This window comes from Lampris incognitus, chromosome 2 (assembly GCF_029633865.1).
Source record: "Lampris incognitus isolate fLamInc1 chromosome 2, fLamInc1.hap2, whole genome shotgun sequence".
NCBI classification, from domain to species: domain Eukaryota; kingdom Metazoa; phylum Chordata; class Actinopteri; order Lampriformes; family Lampridae; genus Lampris; species Lampris incognitus.
This window is the reverse complement of record NC_079212.1, coordinates 60,293,331-60,313,219: the sequence shown is the minus strand read 5'-3', so window position 1 is coordinate 60,313,219 and position 19,889 is coordinate 60,293,331.

Genomic DNA, 19,889 nt, shown 5'->3' with positions numbered 1-19,889 from the left:
CATGTGAAGGTTTATATGTCCTGATCTGACAGTATGGTTATTACAAGTCAAGTGTAGGTCATGTGAAGGTTTATGTGTCCTGATCTGACAGTATGGTTATTACAAGTCAAGTGTAGGTCATGTGAAGGTTTATATGTCCCGATCTGACAGTATGGTTATTACAAGTCAAGTGTAGGTCATGTGAAGGTTTATATATCCCGATCTGACAGTATGGTTATTACAAGTCAAGTGTAAGTCGTGTGAAGGTTTATATGTCCTGATCTGACAGTATGGTTATTACAAGTCAAGTGTAAGTCGTGTGAAGGTTTTTATGTCCTGATCTGATAGTATGGTTATTAAAGTCAAGTTTAAGTCATGTGAAGGTTTATATGTCCCGATCTGACAGTATGGTTATTACAAGTCAAGTTTAAGTCGTATGTAGGTTTATATGTCCTGATCTGACAGTATGGTTATTACAAGTCAAGTGTAGGTCGTGTGAAGGTTTATATGTCCTGATCTGACAGTATGGTTATTACAAGTCAAGTGTAAGTCGTGTGAAGGTTTATATGTCCTGATCTGACAGTATGGTTATTACAAGTCAAGTGTAGGTCATGTGAAGGTTTATATGTCCCGATCTGACAGTATGGTTATTACAAGTCAAGTGTAGGTCATGTGAAGGTTTATATATCCCGTTCTGACAGTATGGTTATTACAACTCAAGTGTAAGTCGTGTGAAGGTTTATATGTCCTGATCTGACAGTATGGTTAATACAAGTCAAGTTTAAGTCGTGTGAAGGTGTATGTGTCCTGATCTGATAGTATGGTTATTACAAGTCAAGTGTAAGTCGTGTGAAGCTTTATATATCCTGATCTGACAGTATGGTTATTACAAGTCAAGTGTAAGTCGTGTGAAGCTTTATATGTCCTGATCTGACAGTATATTTATTACAAGTCAAGTGTAAGTCGTGTGAAGGTTTATATGTCCTGATCTGACAGTATGGTTATTACAAGTCAAGTTTAAGTCGTGTGAAGGTGTATGTGTCCTGATCTGATAGTATGGTTATTACAAGTCAAGTGTAAGTCGTGTGAAGCTTTATATGTCCTGATCTGACAGTATGGTTATTACAAGTCAAGTGTAAGTCGTGTGAAGGTTTATATGTCCCGATCTGACAGTATGGTTATTACAAGTCAAGTGTAAGTCGTGTGAAGGTTTATATGTCCTGATCTGACAGTATGGCTATTACAAGTCAAGTGTAAGTCGTGTGAAGGTTTATATGTCCTGATCTGACAGTATGGTTATTACAAGTCAAGTGTAAGTCGTGTGAAGGTTTATTTGTCCTGATCTGACAGTATGGTTATTACAAGTCAAGTCTAAGTCATATGAAGGTTTATATGTCCTGATCTGACAGTATGGTTATTACAAGTCAGGTGTAGGTCATGTGAAGGTTTATATGCCCTGATCTGACAGTATGGTTATTACAAGCCAAGTGTAAGTAATGTGAAGGTTTATATGTCCCGATCTGTCAGTATGGTTATTACAAGTCAAGTGTAAGTCGTGTGAAGCTTTATATGTCCTGATCTGACAGTATGGTTATTACAAGTCAAGTGTAGGTCATGTGAAGGTTTATATGTCCTGATCTGACAGTATGGTTATTACAAGTCAAGTGTAAGTCGTGTGAAGGTTTATATGTCCTGATCTGACAGTATGGTTATTACAAGTCAAGTTTAAGTCATGTGAAGGTGTATGTGTCCTGATCTGATAGTATGTTTATTACAAGTCAAGTGTAAGCCGTGTGAAGGTTTATATGTCCTGATCTGACAGTATGGTTATTACAAGTCAAGTGTAAGTCGTGTGAAGGTTTATATGTCCTGATCTGACAGTATGGTTATTACAAGTCACGTTTAAGTCGTGTGAAGGTGTATGTGTCCTGATCTGATAGTATGGTTATTACAAGTCAAGTGTAAGTCGTGTGAAGCTTTATATGTCCTGATCTGACAGTATGGTTATTACAAGTCAAGTTTAAGTCATGTGAAGGTTTATATGTCCTGATCCGATAGTATGGTTATTACAAGTCAAGTGTCGGTCATGTGAAGGTTTATATGTCCTGATCTGACAGTATGATTATTACAAGTCAAGTGTAGGTCATGTGAAGGTTTATATGTCCTGATCCGACAGTATGGTTATTACAAGTCAAGTGTAAGTCGTGTGAAGGTTTTTATGTCCTGATCTGATAGTATGGTTATTACAAGTCAAGTGTAAGTCATGTGAAGGTTTATATGTCCCGATCTGACAGTATGGTTATTACAAGTCAAGTGTAAGTCGTGTGAAGGTTTTTATGTCCTGATCTGATAATATGGTTATTACAAGTCAAATGTAAGTCATGTGAAGGTTTATATGTCCCGATCGGACAGTATGGTTATTACAAGTCAAGTGTAAGTCGTCTGTAGGTTTATATGTCCTGATCTGACAGTATGGTTATTACAAGTCAAGTGTAGGTCGTGTGAAGGTTTATATGTCCTGATCTGACAGTATGGTTATTACAAGTCATGTGTAAGTCGTGTGAAGTTTTATATGTCCTTATCTGACAGTATGGTTATTACAAGTCAAGTTTAAGTCATGTGAAGGTTTATATGTCCTGATCCGACAGTATGGTTATTACAAGTCAAGTGTAGGTCATGTGAAGGTTTATATGTCCTGATCTGACAGTATGGTTATTACAAGTCAAGTGTAGGTCACGTGAAGGTTTATATGTCCTGATCCGACAGTATGGTTATTACAAGTCAAGTGTCGGTCATGTGAAGGTTTATATGTCCCGATCTGACAGTATGGTTATTACAAGTCAAGTGTAAGTCGTGTGAAGGTTTATATGTCCTGATCTGACAGTATGGTTATTACAAGTCAAGTGTAAGTCGTGTGAAGGTTTATATGTCCTGATCTGACAGTATGGTTATTACAAGTCAAGTGTAAGTCGTGTGAAGGTTTATTTGTCCTGATCTGACAGTATGGTTATTACAAGTCAAGTGTAAGTCGTGTGAAGGTTTATATGTCCCGATCTGACAGTATGGTTATTACAAGTCAAGTGTAGGTCATGTGAAGGTGTATATGCCCTGATCTGACAGTATGGTTATTACAAGCCAAGTGTAAGTAATGTGAAGGTTTATATGTCCTGATCTGTCAGTATGGTTATTACAAGTCAAGTGTAAGTCGTGTGAAGGTTTATATGTCCCGATCGGACAGTACGGTTATTACAAGTCAAGTGTAAGTCGTGTGAAGGTTTATATGTCCTGATCTGACAGTATGGTTATTACAAGTCAAGTTTAAGTCGTGTGAAGGTGTATGTGTCCTGATCTGATAGTATGGTTATTACAAGCCAAGTGTAAGTCGTGTGAAGCTTTATATGTCCTGATCTGATAGTATGTTTATTACAAGTCAAGTGTAAGTCGTCTGTAGGTTTATATGTCCTGATCTGACAGTATGGTTATTACAAGTCAAGTGTAGGTCGTGTGAAGGTTTATATGTCCTGATCTGACAGTATGGTTATTACAAGTCAAGTGTATGTCGTGTGAAGGTTTATATGTCCTTATCTGACAGTATGGTTATTACAAGTCAAGTTTAAGTCATTTGAAGGTTTATATGTCCTGATCCGACAGTATGGTTATTACAAGTCAAGTGTAGGTCATGTGAAGGTTTATATGTCCTGATCTGACAGTATGGTTATTACAAGTCAAGTGTAAGTCGTGTGAATGTTTATATGTCCCGATCGGACAGTACGGTTATTACAAGTCAAGTGTAAGTCGTGTGAAGGTTTATATGTATATCCTGATCTGACAGTATGGTTATTACAAGTCAAGTGTAGGTCGTGTGAATGTTTATATGTCCTGATCTGACAGTATGGTTATTACAAGTCAAGTGTAAGTCGTGTGAAGGTTTATATGTCCTGATCTGACAGTATGGTTATTACAAGTCAAGTGTAAGTCGTGTGAAGGTTTATGTGTCCTGATCTGACAGTATGGTTATTACAAGTCAAGTGTAAGTCGTCTGTAGGTTTATATGTCCTGATCTGACAGTATGGTTATTACAAGTCAAGTGTAGGTCGTGTGAAGGTTTATATGTCCTGATCTGACAGTATGGTTATTACAAGTCAAGTGTAAGTCGTGTGAAGGTTTATATGTCCTTATCTGACAGTATGGTTATTACAAGTCAAGTTTAAGTCATTTGAAGGTTTATATGTCCTGATCCGACAGTATGGTTATTACAAGTCAAGTGTAGGTCATGTGAAGGTTTATATGTCCTGATCTGACAGTATGGTTATTACAAGTCAAGTGTAAGTCGTGTGAAGGTTTATATGTCCTGATCTGACAGTATGGTTATTACAAGTCAAGTGTAAGTCGTGTGAAGGTTTATGTGTCCTGATCTGACAGTATGGTTATTACAAGTCAAGTCTAAGTCATATGAAGGTTTATATGTCCTGATCTGACAGTATGGTTATTACAAGTCAAGTGTAGGTCATGTGAAGGTGTATATGCCCTGATCTGACAGTATGGTTATTACAAGCCAAGTGTAAGTAATGTGAAGGTTTATATGTCCTGATCTGTCAGTATGGTCATTACAAGTCAAGTGTAAGTCGTGTGAAGGTTTATATGTCCCGATCGGACAGTACGGTTATTACAAGTCAAGTGTAAGTCGTGTGAAGGTTTATATATCCTGATCCGACAATATGGTTATTACAAGTCAAGTTTAAGTCATGTGAAGGTTTATATGTCCTGATCCGATAGTATGGTTATTACAAGTCAAGTGTGGGTCATGTGAAGGTTTATATGTCCTGATCTGACAGTATGGTTATTACAAGTCAAGTGTAAGTCGTGTGAATGTTTATATGTCCCGATCGGACAGTACGGTTATTACAAGTCAAGTGTAAGTCGTGTGAAGGTTTATATGTATGTCCTGATCTGACAGTATGGTTATTACAAGTCAAGTGTAGGTCGTGTGAATGATTATATGTCCTGATCTGACAGTATGGTTATTACAAGTCAAGTGTAAGTCGTGTGAATGTTTATATGTCCCGATCGGACAGTACGGTTATTACAAGTCAAGTGTAAGTCGTGTGAAGGTTTATATGTATGTCCTGATCTGACAGTATGGTTATTACAAGTCAAGTGTAGGTCGTGTGAATGTTTATATGTCCTGATCTGACAGTATGGTTATTACAAGTCAAGTGTAAGTCGTGTGAAGGTTTATATGTCCTGATCTGACAGTATGGTTATTACAAGTCAAGTGTAAGTCGTGTGAAGGTTTATGTGTCCTGATCTGACAGTATGGTTATTACAAGTCAAGTTTAAGTCATGTGAAGGTTTATATGTCCTGATCCGACAGTATGGTTATTACAAGTCAAGTGTAGGTCATGTGAAGGTTTATGTGTCCTGATCTGACAGTATGGTTATTACAAGTCAAGTGTAGGTCATGTGAAGGTTTATATGTCCCGATCTGACAGTATGGTTATTACAAGTCAAGTGTAGGTCATGTGAAGGTTTATATATCCCGATCTGACAGTATGGTTATTACAAGTCAAGTGTAAGTCGTGTGAAGGTTTATATGCCCTGATCTGACAGTATGGTTATTACAAGTCAAGTGTAAGTCGTGTGAAGGTTTTTATGTCCTGATCTGATAGTATGGTTATTAAAGTCAAGTTTAAGTCATGTGAAGGTTTATATGTCCCGATCTGACAGTATGGTTATTACAAGTCAAGTGTAAGTCGTCTGTAGGTTTATATGTCCTGATCTGACAGTATGGTTATTACAAGTCAAGTGTAGGTCGTGTGAAGGTTTATATGTCCTGATCTGACAGTATGGTTATTACAAGTCAAGTGTAAGTCGTGTGAAGGTTTATATGTCCTGATCTGACAGTATGGTTATTACAAGTCAAGTGTAGGTCATGTGAAGGTTTATATGTCCCGATCTGACAGTATGGTTATTACAAGTCAAGTGTAGGTCATGTGAAGGTTTATATATCCCGTTCTGACAGTATGGTTATTACAAGTCAAGTGTCAGTCGTGTGAAGGTTTATATGTCCTGATCTGACAGTATGGTTATTACAAGTCAAGTTTAAGTCGTGTGAAGGTGTATGTGTCCTGATCTGATAGTATGGTTATTACAAGTCAAGTGTAAGTCGTGTGAAGCTTTATATGTCCTGATCTGACAGTATGGTTACTACAAGTCAAGTGTAAGTCGTGTGAAGCTTTATATGTCCTGATCTGACAGTATGGTTATTACAAGTCAAGTGTAAGTCGTGTGAAGGTTTATATGTCCTGATCTGACAGTATGGTTATTACAAGTCAAGTTTAAGTCGTGTGAAGGTGTATGTGTCCTGATCTGATAGTATGGTTATTACAAGTCAAGTGTAAGTCGTGTGAAGCTTTATATGTCCTGATCTGACAGTATGGTTATTACAAGTCAAGTGTAAGTCGTGTGAAGGTTTATATGTCCCGATCTGACAGTATGGTCATTACAAGTCAAGTGTAAGTCGTGTGAAGGTTTATATGTCCTGATCTGACAGTATGGTTATTACAAGTCAAGTGTAAGTCGTGTGAAGGTTTATATGTCCTGATCTGACAGTATGGTTATTACAAGTCAAGTGTAAGTCGTGTGAAGGTTTATTTGTCCTGATCTGACAGTATGGTTATTACAAGTCAAGTCTAAGTCATATGAAGGTTTATATGTCCTGATCTGACAGTATGGTTATTACAAGTCAAGTGTAGGTCATGTGAAGGTGTATATGCCCTGATCTGACAGTATGGTTATTACAAGCCAAGTGTAAGTAATGTGAAGGTTTATATGTCCTGATCTGTCAGTATGGTCATTACAAGTCAAGTGTAAGTCGTGTGAAGGTTTATATGTCCCGATCGGACAGTACGGTTATTACAAGTCAAGTGTAAGTCGTGTGAAGGTTTATATATCCTGATCTGACAGTATGGTTATTACAAGTCAAGTTTAAGTCGTGTGAAGGTGTATGTGTCCTGATCTGATAGTATGGTTATTACAAGTCAAGTGTAAGTCGTGTGAAGCTTTATATGTCCTGATCCGACAATATGGTTATTACAAGTCAAGTTTAAGTCATGTGAAGGTTTATATGTCCTGATCCGATAGTATGGTTATTACAAGTCAAGTGTCGGTCATGTGAAGGTTTATATGTCCCGATCTGACAGTATGGTTATTACAAGTCAAGTGTAAGTCGTGTGAAGGTTTATATGTCCTGATCTGACAGTATGGTTATTACAAGTCAAGTGTAAGTCGTGTGAAGGTTTATATGTCCTGATCTGACAGTATGGTTATTACAAGTCAAGTGTAAGTCGTGTGAAGGTTTATTTGTCCTGATCTGACAGTATGGTTATTACAAGTCAAGTCTAAGTCATATGAAGGTTTATATGTCCTGATCTGACAGTATGGTTATTACAAGTCAAGTGTAGGTCATGTGAAGGTGTATATGCCCTGATCTGACAGTATGGTTATTACAAGCCAAGTGTAAGTAATATGAAGGTTTATATGTCCTGATCTGTCAGTATGGTTATTACAAGTCAAGTGTAAGTCGTGTGAAGCTTTATATGTCCTGATCTGACATTATGGTTATTACAAGTCAAGTGTAGGTCATGTGAAGGTTTATATGTCCTGATCTGACAGTATGGTTATTACAAGTCAAGTTTAAGTCATGTGAAGGTGTATGTGTCCTGATCTGATAGTATGTTTATTACAAGTCAAGTGTAAGTCGTGTGAAGGTTTATATGTCCTGATCTGACAGTATGGTTATTACAAGTCAAGTGTAAGTCGTGTGAAGGTTTATATGTCCTGATCTGACAGTATGGTTATTACAAGTCAAGTTTAAGTCGTGTGAAGGTGTATGTGTCCTGATCTGATAGTATGGTTATTACAAGTCAAGTGTAAGTCGTGTGAAGCTTTATATGTCCTGATCCGACAGTATGGTTATTACAAGTCAAGTTTAAGTCATGTGAAGGTTTATATGTCCTGATCCGATAGTATGGTTATTACAAGTCAAGTGTCGGTCATGTGAAGGTTTATATGTCCTGATCTGACAGTATGATTATTACAAGTCAAGTGTAGGTCATGTGAAGGTTTATATGTCCTGATCCGACAGTATGGTAATTACAAGTGAAGTGTAAGTCGTGTGAATGTTTATATGTCCTGATCTGACAGCATGGTTATACAAGTCAAGTGTAAGTCGTGTGAAGGTTTATATGTCCTGATCTGACAGTATGGTTATTACAAGTCAAGTGAAAGTCGTGTGAAGGTTTATATGTCCTGATGTGACAGTATGGTTATTACAAGTCAAGTGTAAGTCGTGTGAAGGTTTATTTGTCCTGATCTGACAGTATGGTTATTACAAGTCAAGTCTAAGTCATATGAAGGTTTATATGTCCTGATCTGACAGTATGGTTATTACAAGTCAAGTGTAGGTCATGTGAAGGTGTATATGCCCTGATCTGACAGTATGGTTATTACAAGCCAAGTGTAAGTAATGTGAAGGTTTATATGTCCTGATCTGTCAGTATGGTTATTACAAGTCAAGTGTAAGTCGTGTGAAGCTTTATATGTCCTGACCTGACAGTATGGTTATTACAAGTCAAGTGTAGGTCATGTGAAGGTTTATATGTCCTGATCTGACAGTATGGTTATTACAAGTCAAGTGTAAGTCGTGTGAAGGTTTATATGTCCTGATCTGACAGTATGGTTATTACAAGTCAAGTTTAAGTCATGTGAAGGTGTATGTGTCCTGATCTGATAGTATGGTTATTACAAGTCAAGTGTAAGTCATGTGAAGGTTTATATGTCCCGATCTGACAGTATGGTTATTACAAGTCAAGTGTAAGTCGTCTATAGGTTTATATGTCCTGATCTGACAGTATGGTTATTACAAGTCAAGTGTAAGTCGTGTGAAGGTTTATATGTCCTGATCTGACAGTATGGTTATTACAAGTCAAGTTTAAGTCATGTGAAGGTGTATGTGTCCTGATCTGATAGTATGGTTATTACAAGTCAAGTGTAAGTCATGTGAAGGTTTATATGTCCCGATCTGACAGTATGGTTATTACAAGTCAAGTGTAAGTCGTCTATAGGTTTATATGTCCTGATCTGACAGTATGGTTATTACAAGTCAAGTGTAGGTCGTGTGAAGGTTTATATGTCCTGATCTTACAGTATGGTTATTACAAGTCAAGTGTAAGTCGTGTGAAGGTTTATATGTCCTGATCTGACAGTATGGTTATTACAAGTCAAGTGTAGGTCGTGTGAAGGTTTATATGTCCTGATCTGACAGTATGGTTATTACAAGTCAAGTGTAGGTCGTGTGAAGGTTTATATGTCCTGATCTGACAGTATGGTTATTACAAGTCAAGTGTAAGTCGTGTGAAGGTTTATATGTCCTTATCTGACAGTATGGTTATTACAAGACAAGTTTAAGTCATTTGAAGGTTTATATGTCCTGATCCGACAGTATGGTTATTACAAGTCAAGTGTAGGTCATGTGAAGGTTTATATGTCCTGATCTGACAGTATGGTTATTACAAGTCAAGTGTAAGTCGTGTGAATGTTTATATGTCCCGATCGGACAGTACGGTTATTACAAGTCAAGTGTAAGTCGTGTGAAGGTTTATATGTATGTCCTGATCTGACAGTATGGTTATTACAAGTCAAGTGTAGGTCGTGTGAAGGTTTTTTATATCCTGATCTGACAGTATGGTTATACAAGTCAAGTGTAAGTCGTGTGAAGGTTTATATGTCCTGATCTGACAGTATGGTTATTACAAGTCAAGTGTAAGTCGTGTGAAGGTTTATATGTCCTGATCTGACAGTATGGTTATTACAAGTCAAGTTTAAGTCATGTGAAGGTTTATATGTCCTGATCTGACAGTATGGTTATTACAAGTCAAGTGTAGGTCATGTGAAGGTTTATGTGTCCTGATCTGACAGTATGGTTATTACAAGTCAAGTGTAGGTCATGTGAAGGTTTATATGTCCCGATCTGACAGTATGGTTATTACAAGTCAAGTGTAGGTCATGTGAAGGTTTATATATCCCGATCTGACAGTATGGTTATTACAAGTCAAGTGTAAGTCGTGTGAAGGTTTATATGTCCTGATCTGACAGTATGGTTATTACAAGTCAAGTGTAAGTCGTGTGAAGGTTTTTATGTCCTGATCTGATAGTATGGTTATTAAAGTCAAGTTTAAGTCATGTGAAGGTTTATATGTCCCGATCTGACAGTATGGTTATTACAAGTCAAGTTTAAGTCGTATGTAGGTTTATATGTCCTGATCTGACAGTATGGTTATTACAAGTCAAGTGTAGGTCGTGTGAAGGTTTATATGTCCTGATCTGACAGTATGGTTATTACAAGTCAAGTGTAAGTCGTGTGAAGGTTTATATGTCCTGATCTGACAGTATGGTTATTACAAGTCAAGTGTAGGTCATGTGAAGGTTTATATGTCCCGATCTGACAGTATGGTTATTACAAGTCAAGTGTAAGTCGTCTATAGGTTTATATGTCCTGATCTGACAGTATGGTTATTACAAGTCAAGTGTAAGTCGTGTGAAGGTTTATATGTCCTGATCTGACAGTATGGTTATTACAAGTCAAGTTTAAGTCATGTGAAGGTGTATGTGTCCTGATCTGATAGTATGGTTATTACAAGTCAAGTGTAAGTCATGTGAAGGTTTATATGTCCCGATCTGACAGTATGGTTATTACAAGTCAAGTGTAAGTCGTCTATAGGTTTATATGTCCTGATCTGACAGTATGGTTATTACAAGTCAAGTGTAGGTCGTGTGAAGGTTTATATGTCCTGATCTTACAGTATGGTTATTACAAGTCAAGTGTAAGTCGTGTGAAGGTTTATATGTCCTGATCTGACAGTATGGTTATTACAAGTCAAGTGTAGGTCGTGTGAAGGTTTATATGTCCTGATCTGACAGTATGGTTATTACAAGTCAAGTGTAGGTCGTGTGAAGGTTTATATGTCCTGATCTGACAGTATGGTTATTACAAGTCAAGTGTAAGTCGTGTGAAGGTTTATATGTCCTTATCTGACAGTATGGTTATTACAAGACAAGTTTAAGTCATTTGAAGGTTTATATGTCCTGATCCGACAGTATGGTTATTACAAGTCAAGTGTAGGTCATGTGAAGGTTTATATGTCCTGATCTGACAGTATGGTTATTACAAGTCAAGTGTAAGTCGTGTGAATGTTTATATGTCCCGATCGGACAGTACGGTTATTACAAGTCAAGTGTAAGTCGTGTGAAGGTTTATATGTATGTCCTGATCTGACAGTATGGTTATTACAAGTCAAGTGTAGGTCGTGTGAAGGTTTTTTATATCCTGATCTGACAGTATGGTTATACAAGTCAAGTGTAAGTCGTGTGAAGGTTTATATGTCCTGATCTGACAGTATGGTTATTACAAGTCAAGTGTAAGTCGTGTGAAGGTTTATATGTCCTGATCTGACAGTATGGTTATTACAAGTCAAGTTTAAGTCATGTGAAGGTTTATATGTCCTGATCTGACAGTATGGTTATTACAAGTCAAGTGTAGGTCATGTGAAGGTTTATGTGTCCTGATCTGACAGTATGGTTATTACAAGTCAAGTGTAGGTCATGTGAAGGTTTATATGTCCCGATCTGACAGTATGGTTATTACAAGTCAAGTGTAGGTCATGTGAAGGTTTATATATCCCGATCTGACAGTATGGTTATTACAAGTCAAGTGTAAGTCGTGTGAAGGTTTATATGTCCTGATCTGACAGTATGGTTATTACAAGTCAAGTGTAAGTCGTGTGAAGGTTTTTATGTCCTGATCTGATAGTATGGTTATTAAAGTCAAGTTTAAGTCATGTGAAGGTTTATATGTCCCGATCTGACAGTATGGTTATTACAAGTCAAGTTTAAGTCGTATGTAGGTTTATATGTCCTGATCTGACAGTATGGTTATTACAAGTCAAGTGTAGGTCGTGTGAAGGTTTATATGTCCTGATCTGACAGTATGGTTATTACAAGTCAAGTGTAAGTCGTGTGAAGGTTTATATGTCCTGATCTGACAGTATGGTTATTACAAGTCAAGTGTAGGTCATGTGAAGGTTTATATGTCCCGATCTGACAGTATGGTTATTACAAGTCAAGTGTAGGTCATGTGAAGGTTTATATATCCCGTTCTGACAGTATGGTTATTACAACTCAAGTGTAAGTCGTGTGAAGGTTTATATGTCCTGATCTGACAGTATGGTTAATACAAGTCAAGTTTAAGTCGTGTGAAGGTGTATGTGTCCTGATCTGATAGTATGGTTATTACAAGTCAAGTGTAAGTCGTGTGAAGCTTTATATGTCCTGATCTGACAGTATGGTTATTACAAGTCAAGTGTAAGTCGTGTGAAGCTTTATATGTCCTGATCTGACAGTATATTTATTACAAGTCAAGTGTAAGTCGTGTGAAGGTTTATATGTCCTGATCTGACAGTATGGTTATTACAAGTCAAGTTTAAGTCGTGTGAAGGTGTATGTGTCCTGATCTGATAGTATGGTTATTACAAGTCAAGTGTAAGTCGTGTGAAGCTTTATATGTCCTGATCTGACAGTATGGTTATTACAAGTCAAGTGTAAGTCGTGTGAAGGTTTATATGTCCCGATCTGACAGTATGGTTATTACAAGTCAAGTGTAAGTCGTGTGAAGGTTTATATGTCCTGATCTGACAGTATGGCTATTACAAGTCAAGTGTAAGTCGTGTGAAGGTTTATATGTCCTGATCTGACAGTATGGTTATTACAAGTCAAGTGTAAGTCGTGTGAAGGTTTATTTGTCCTGATCTGACAGTATGGTTATTACAAGTCAAGTCTAAGTCATATGAAGGTTTATATGTCCTGATCTGACAGTATGGTTATTACAAGTCAGGTGTAGGTCATGTGAAGGTTTATATGCCCTGATCTGACAGTATGGTTATTACAAGCCAAGTGTAAGTAATGTGAAGGTTTATATGTCCCGATCTGTCAGTATGGTTATTACAAGTCAAGTGTAAGTCGTGTGAAGCTTTATATGTCCTGATCTGACAGTATGGTTATTACAAGTCAAGTGTAGGTCATGTGAAGGTTTATATGTCCTGATCTGACAGTATGGTTATTACAAGTCAAGTGTAAGTCGTGTGAAGGTTTATATGTCCTGATCTGACAGTATGGTTATTACAAGTCAAGTTTAAGTCATGTGAAAGTGTATGTGTCCTGATCTGATAGTATGTTTATTACAAGTCAAGTGTAAGCCGTGTGAAGGTTTATATGTCCTGATCTGACAGTATGGTTATTACAAGTCAAGTGTAAGTCGTGTGAAGGTTTATATGTCCTGATCTGACAGTATGGTTATTACAAGTCACGTTTAAGTCGTGTGAAGGTGTATGTGTCCTGATCTGATAGTATGGTTATTACAAGTCAAGTGTAAGTCGTGTGAAGCTTTATATGTCCTGATCTGACAGTATGGTTATTACAAGTCAAGTTTAAGTCATGTGAAGGTTTATATGTCCTGATCCGATAGTATGGTTATTACAAGTCAAGTGTCGGTCATGTGAAGGTTTATATGTCCTGATCTGACAGTATGATTATTACAAGTCAAGTGTAGGTCATGTGAAGGTTTATATGTCCTGATCCGACAGTATGGTTATTACAAGTCAAGTGTAAGTCGTGTGAAGGTTTTTATGTCCTGATCTGATAGTATGGTTATTACAAGTCAAGTGTAAGTCATGTGAAGGTTTATATGTCCCGATCTGACAGTATGGTTATTACAAGTCAAGTGTAAGTCGTGTGAAGGTTTTTATGTCCTGATCTGATAATATGGTTATTACAAGTCAAATGTAAGTCATGTGAAGGTTTATATGTCCCGATCGGACAGTATGGTTATTACAAGTCAAGTGTAAGTCGTCTGTAGGTTTATATGTCCTGATCTGACAGTATGGTTATTACAAGTCAAGTGTAGGTCGTGTGAAGGTTTATATGTCCTGATCTGACAGTATGGTTATTACAAGTCATGTGTAAGTCGTGTGAAGTTTTATATGTCCTTATCTGACAGTATGGTTATTACAAGTCAAGTTTAAGTCATGTGAAGGTTTATATGTCCTGATCCGACAGTATGGTTATTACAAGTCCAGTGTAGGTCATGTGAAGGTTTATATGTCCTGATCTGACAGTATGGTTATTACAAGTCAAGTGTAGGTCACGTGAAGGTTTATATGTCCTGATCCGACAGTATGGTTATTACAAGTCAAGTGTCGGTCATGTGAAGGTTTATATGTCCCGATCTGACAGTATGGTTATTACAAGTCAAGTGTAAGTCGTGTGAAGGTTTATATGTCCTGATCTGACAGTATGGTTATTACAAGTCAAGTGTAAGTCGTGTGAAGGTTTATATGTCCTGATCTGACAGTATGGTTATTACAAGTCAAGTGTAAGTCGTGTGAAGGTTTATTTGTCCTGATCTGACAGTATGGCTATTACAAGTCAAGTGTAAGTCGTGTGAAGGTTTATATGTCCTGATCTGACAGTATGGTTATTACAAGTCAAGTGTAAGTCGTGTGAAGGTTTATTTGTCCTGATCTGACAGTATGGTTATTACAAGTCAAGTCTAAGTCATATGAAGGTTTATATGTCCTGATCTGACAGTATGGTTATTACAAGTCAGGTGTAGGTCATGTGAAGGTTTATATGCCCTGATCTGACAGTATGGTTATTACAAGCCAAGTGTAAGTAATGTGAAGGTTTATATGTCCCGATCTGTCAGTATGGTTATTACAAGTCAAGTGTAAGTCGTGTGAAGCTTTATATGTCCTGATCTGACAGTATGGTTATTACAAGTCAAGTGTAGGTCATGTGAAGGTTTATATGTCCTGATCTGACAGTATGGTTATTACAAGTCAAGTGTAAGTCGTGTGAAGGTTTATATGTCCTGATCTGACAGTATGGTTATTACAAGTCAAGTTTAAGTCATGTGAAAGTGTATGTGTCCTGATCTGATAGTATGTTTATTACAAGTCAAGTGTAAGCCGTGTGAAGGTTTATATGTCCTGATCTGACAGTATGGTTATTACAAGTCAAGTGTAAGTCGTGTGAAGGTTTATATGTCCTGATCTGACAGTATGGTTATTACAAGTCACGTTTAAGTCGTGTGAAGGTGTATGTGTCCTGATCTGATAGTATGGTTATTACAAGTCAAGTGTAAGTCGTGTGAAGCTTTATATGTCCTGATCTGACAGTATGGTTATTACAAGTCAAGTTTAAGTCATGTGAAGGTTTATATGTCCTGATCCGATAGTATGGTTATTACAAGTCAAGTGTCGGTCATGTGAAGGTTTATATGTCCTGATCTGACAGTATGATTATTACAAGTCAAGTGTAGGTCATGTGAAGGTTTATATGTCCTGATCCGACAGTATGGTTATTACAAGTCAAGTGTAAGTCGTGTGAAGGTTTTTATGTCCTGATCTGATAGTATGGTTATTACAAGTCAAGTGTAAGTCATGTGAAGGTTTATATGTCCCGATCTGACAGTATGGTTATTACAAGTCAAGTGTAAGTCGTGTGAAGGTTTTTATGTCCTGATCTGATAATATGGTTATTACAAGTCAAATGTAAGTCATGTGAAGGTTTATATGTCCCGATCGGACAGTATGGTTATTACAAGTCAAGTGTAAGTCGTCTGTAGGTTTATATGTCCTGATCTGACAGTATGGTTATTACAAGTCAAGTGTAGGTCGTGTGAAGGTTTATATGTCCTGATCTGACAGTATGGCTATTACAAGTCAAGTGTAAGTCGTGTGAAGGTTTATATGTCCTGATCTGACAGTATGGTTATTACAAGTCAAGTGTAAGTCGTGTGAAGGTTTATATGTCCTGATCCGACAGTATGGTTATTACAAGTCAAGTGTAGGTCATGTGAAGGTTTATATGTCCTGATCTGACAGTATGGTTATTACAAGTCAAGTGTAGGTCACGTGAAGGTTTATATGTCCTGATCCGACAGTATGGTTATTACAAGTCAAGTGTCGGTCATGTGAAGGTTTATATGTCCCGATCTGACAGTATGGTTATTACAAGTCAAGTGTAAGTCGTGTGAAGGTTTATATGTCCTGATCTGACAGTATGGTTATTACAAGTCAAGTGTAAGTCGTGTGAAGGTTTATATGTCCTGATCTGACAGTATGGTTATTACAAGTCAAGTGTAAGTCGTGTGAAGGTTTATTTGTCCTGATCTGACAGTATGGTTATTACAAGTCAAGTGTAAGTCGTGTGAAGGTTTATATGTCCCGATCTGACAGTATGGTTATTACAAGTCAAGTGTACGTCATATGAAGGTTTATGTGTCCTGATCTGATAGTATGGTTATTACAAGTCAAGTGTAAGTCGTCTGTGGGTTTATATGTCCTGATCTGACAGTATGGTTATTACAATTCAAGTGTAGGTCATGTGAAGGTTTATATGTCCTGATCTGACAGTATGGTTATTACAAGTCAAGTGTAAGTCGTGTGAAGGTTTATATGTCCTGATCTGACAGTATGGTTATTACAAGTCAAGTGTAAGTCGTGTGAAGGTTTATATGTCCTGATCTGACAGTATGGTTATTACAAGTCAAGTGTAGGTCATGTGAAGGTTTATATGTCCTGATCTGACAGTATGGTTATTACAAGTCAAGTGTAGGTCGTGTGAAGGTTTATATGTCCTGATCCGACAGTATGGTTATTACAAGTCAAGTGTAAGTCGTGTGAAGGTTTCTATGTCCGGATCTGACAGTATGGTTATTACAAGTCAAGTGTAAGTCGTGTGAAGGTTTATATGTCCGGATCTGACAGTATGGTTATTACAAGTCAAGTTTAAGTCGTGTGAAGGTTTATGTGTCCTGATCTGACAGTATGGTTATTACAAGTCAAGTGTAAGTTTTGTGAAGGTTTATATGTCCTGATCTGACAGTATGGTTATTACAAGTCAAGTGTAAGTCGTGTGAAGGTTTATATGTCCTGATCTCACAGTATGGTTATTACAAGTCAAGTGTAAGTCATGTGAAGGTTTATATGTCCTGATCTGACAGTATGGTTATTAAAAGTCAAGTGTAAGTCGTGTGAAGGTTTATACGTCCCGATCTGACAGTATGGTTATTACAAGTCAACTGTAAGTCGTGTGAAGGTTTTTATGTCCTGATCTGATAGTATGGTTATTACAAGTCAAGTGTAAGTCGTGTGAAGGTTTATATGTCCCGATCGGACAGTATGGTTATTACCAGTCAAGTTTAGGTCGTGTGAAGGTTTATATGTCCTGATCTGACAGTATTGTTCTTACAAGTCAAGTGTAGGTCATGTGAAGGTTTATATGTCCTGATCTGACAGTATGGTTATTACAAGTTAAGTGTAAGTCGTGTGAAGGTTTATATGTCCTGATCTGACAGTATGGTTATTACAAGTCAAGTGTAAGTCGTGTGAAGGTTTATATGTCCTGATCTGACAGTATGGTTATTACAAGTCAAGTTTAAGTCATGTGAAGGTTTATATGTCCTGATCCGACAGTATGGTTATTACATGTCAAGTGTAGGTCGTGTGAAGGTTTATATGTCCTGATCCGACAGTATGGTTATTACAAGTCAAGTGTAAGTCGTGTGAAGGTTTCTATGTCCGGATCTGACAGTGTGGTTATTACAAGTCAAGTGTAAGTCATGTGAAGGTTTATATCTCCGGATTTGACAGTATGGTTATTACAAGTCAAGTGTAAGTCGTGTGAAAGTTTATATGTCCGGATCTGACAGTATGGTTATTACAAGTCAAGTGTCGGTCATGTGAAGGTTTATATGTCCTGATCTGACAGTATGATTATTACAAGTCAAGTGTAGGTCATGTGAAGGTTTATATGTCCTGATCCGACAGTATGGTTATTACAAGTCAAGTGTAAGTCGTGTGAAGGTTTTTATGTCCTGATCTGACAGTATGGTTATTACATGTCAAGTGTAGGTCGTGTGAAGGTTTATATGTCCTGATCCGACAGTATGGTTATTACAAGTCAAGTGTAAGTCGTGTGAAGGTTTCTATGTCCGGATCTGACAGTGTGGTTATTACAAGTCAAGTGTAAGTCATGTGAAGGTTTATATCTCCGGATTTGACAGTATGGTTATTACAAGTCAAGTGTAAGTCATGTGAAAGTTTATATGTCCGGATCTGACAGTATGGTTATTACAAGTCAAGTGTCGGTCATGTGAAGGTTTATATGTCCTGATCTGACAGTATGATTATTACAAGTCAAGTGTAGGTCATGTGAAGGTTTATATGTCCTGATCCGACAGTATGGTTATTACAAGTCAAGTGTAAGTCGTGTGAAGGTTTCTATGTCCGGATCTGACAGTGTGGTTATTACAAGTCAAGTGTAAGTCATGTGAAGGTTTATATCTCCGGATTTGACAGTATGGTTATTACAAGTCAAGTGTAAGTCATGTAAAAGTTTATATGTCCTGATCTGACAGTATGGTTATTACAAGTCAAGTGTAGGTCGTGTGAAGGTTTATATGTCCTGATCCGACAGTATGGTTATTACAAGTCAAGTGTAAGTCGTGTGAAGGTTTCTATGTCCGGATCTGACAGTATGGTTATTACAAGTCAAGTGTAAGTCGTGTGAAGGTTTATATGTCCGGATCTGACAGTATGGTTATTACAAGTCAAGTTTAAGTCGTGTGAAGGTTTATGTGTCCTGATCTGACAGTATGGTTATTACAAGTCAAGTGTAAGTTTTGTGAAGGTTTATATGTCCTGATCTGACAGTATGGTTATTACAAGTCAAGTGTAAGTCGTGTGAAGGTTTATATGTCCTGATCTCACAGTATGGTTATTACAAGTCAAGTGTAAGTCATGTGAAGGTTTATATGTCCTGATCTGACAGTATGGTTATTAAAAGTCAAGTGTAAGTCGTGTGAAGGTTTATACGTCCCGATCTGACAGTATGGTTATTACAAGTCAACTGTAAGTCGTGTGAAGGTTTTTATGTCCTGATCTGATAGTATGGTTATTACAAGTCAAGTGTAAGTCGTGTGAAGGTTTATATGTCCCGATCGGACAGTATGGTTATTACCAGTCAAGTGTAGGTCGTGTGAAGGTTTATATGTCCTGATCTGACAGTATTGTTCTTACAAGTCAAGTGTAGGTCATGTGAAGGTTTATATGTCCTGATCTGACAGTATGGTTATTACAAGTTAAGTGTAAGTCGTGTGAAGGTTTATATGTCCTGATCTGACAGTATGGTTATTACAAGTCAAGTGTAAGTCGTGTGAAGGTTTATATGTCCTGATCTGACAGTATGGTTATTACAAGTCAAGTTTAAGTCATGTGAAGGTTTATATGTCCTGATCCGACAGTATGGTTATTACATGTCAAGTGTAGGTCGTGTGAAGGTTTATATGTCCTGATCCGACAGTATGGTTATTACAAGTCAAGTGTAAGTCGTGTGAAGGTTTCTATGTCCGGATATGACAGTGTGGTTATTACAAGTCAAGTGTAAGTTTTGTGAAGGTTTATATGTCCTGATCTGACAGTATGGTTATTACAAGTCAAGTGTAAGTCGTGTGAAGGTTTATATGTCCTGATCTCACAGTATGGTTATTACAAGTCAAGTGTAAGTCATGTGAAGGTTTATATGTCCTGATCTGACAGTATGGTTATTAAAAGTCAAGTGTAAGTTGTGTGAAGGTTTATACGTCCCGATCTGACAGTATGGTTATTACAAGTCAACTGTAAGTCGTGTGAAGGTTTTTATGTCCTGATCTGATAGTATGGTTATTACAAGTCAAGTGTAAGTCGTGTGAAGGTTTATATGTCCCGATCGGACAGTATGGTTATTACCAGTCA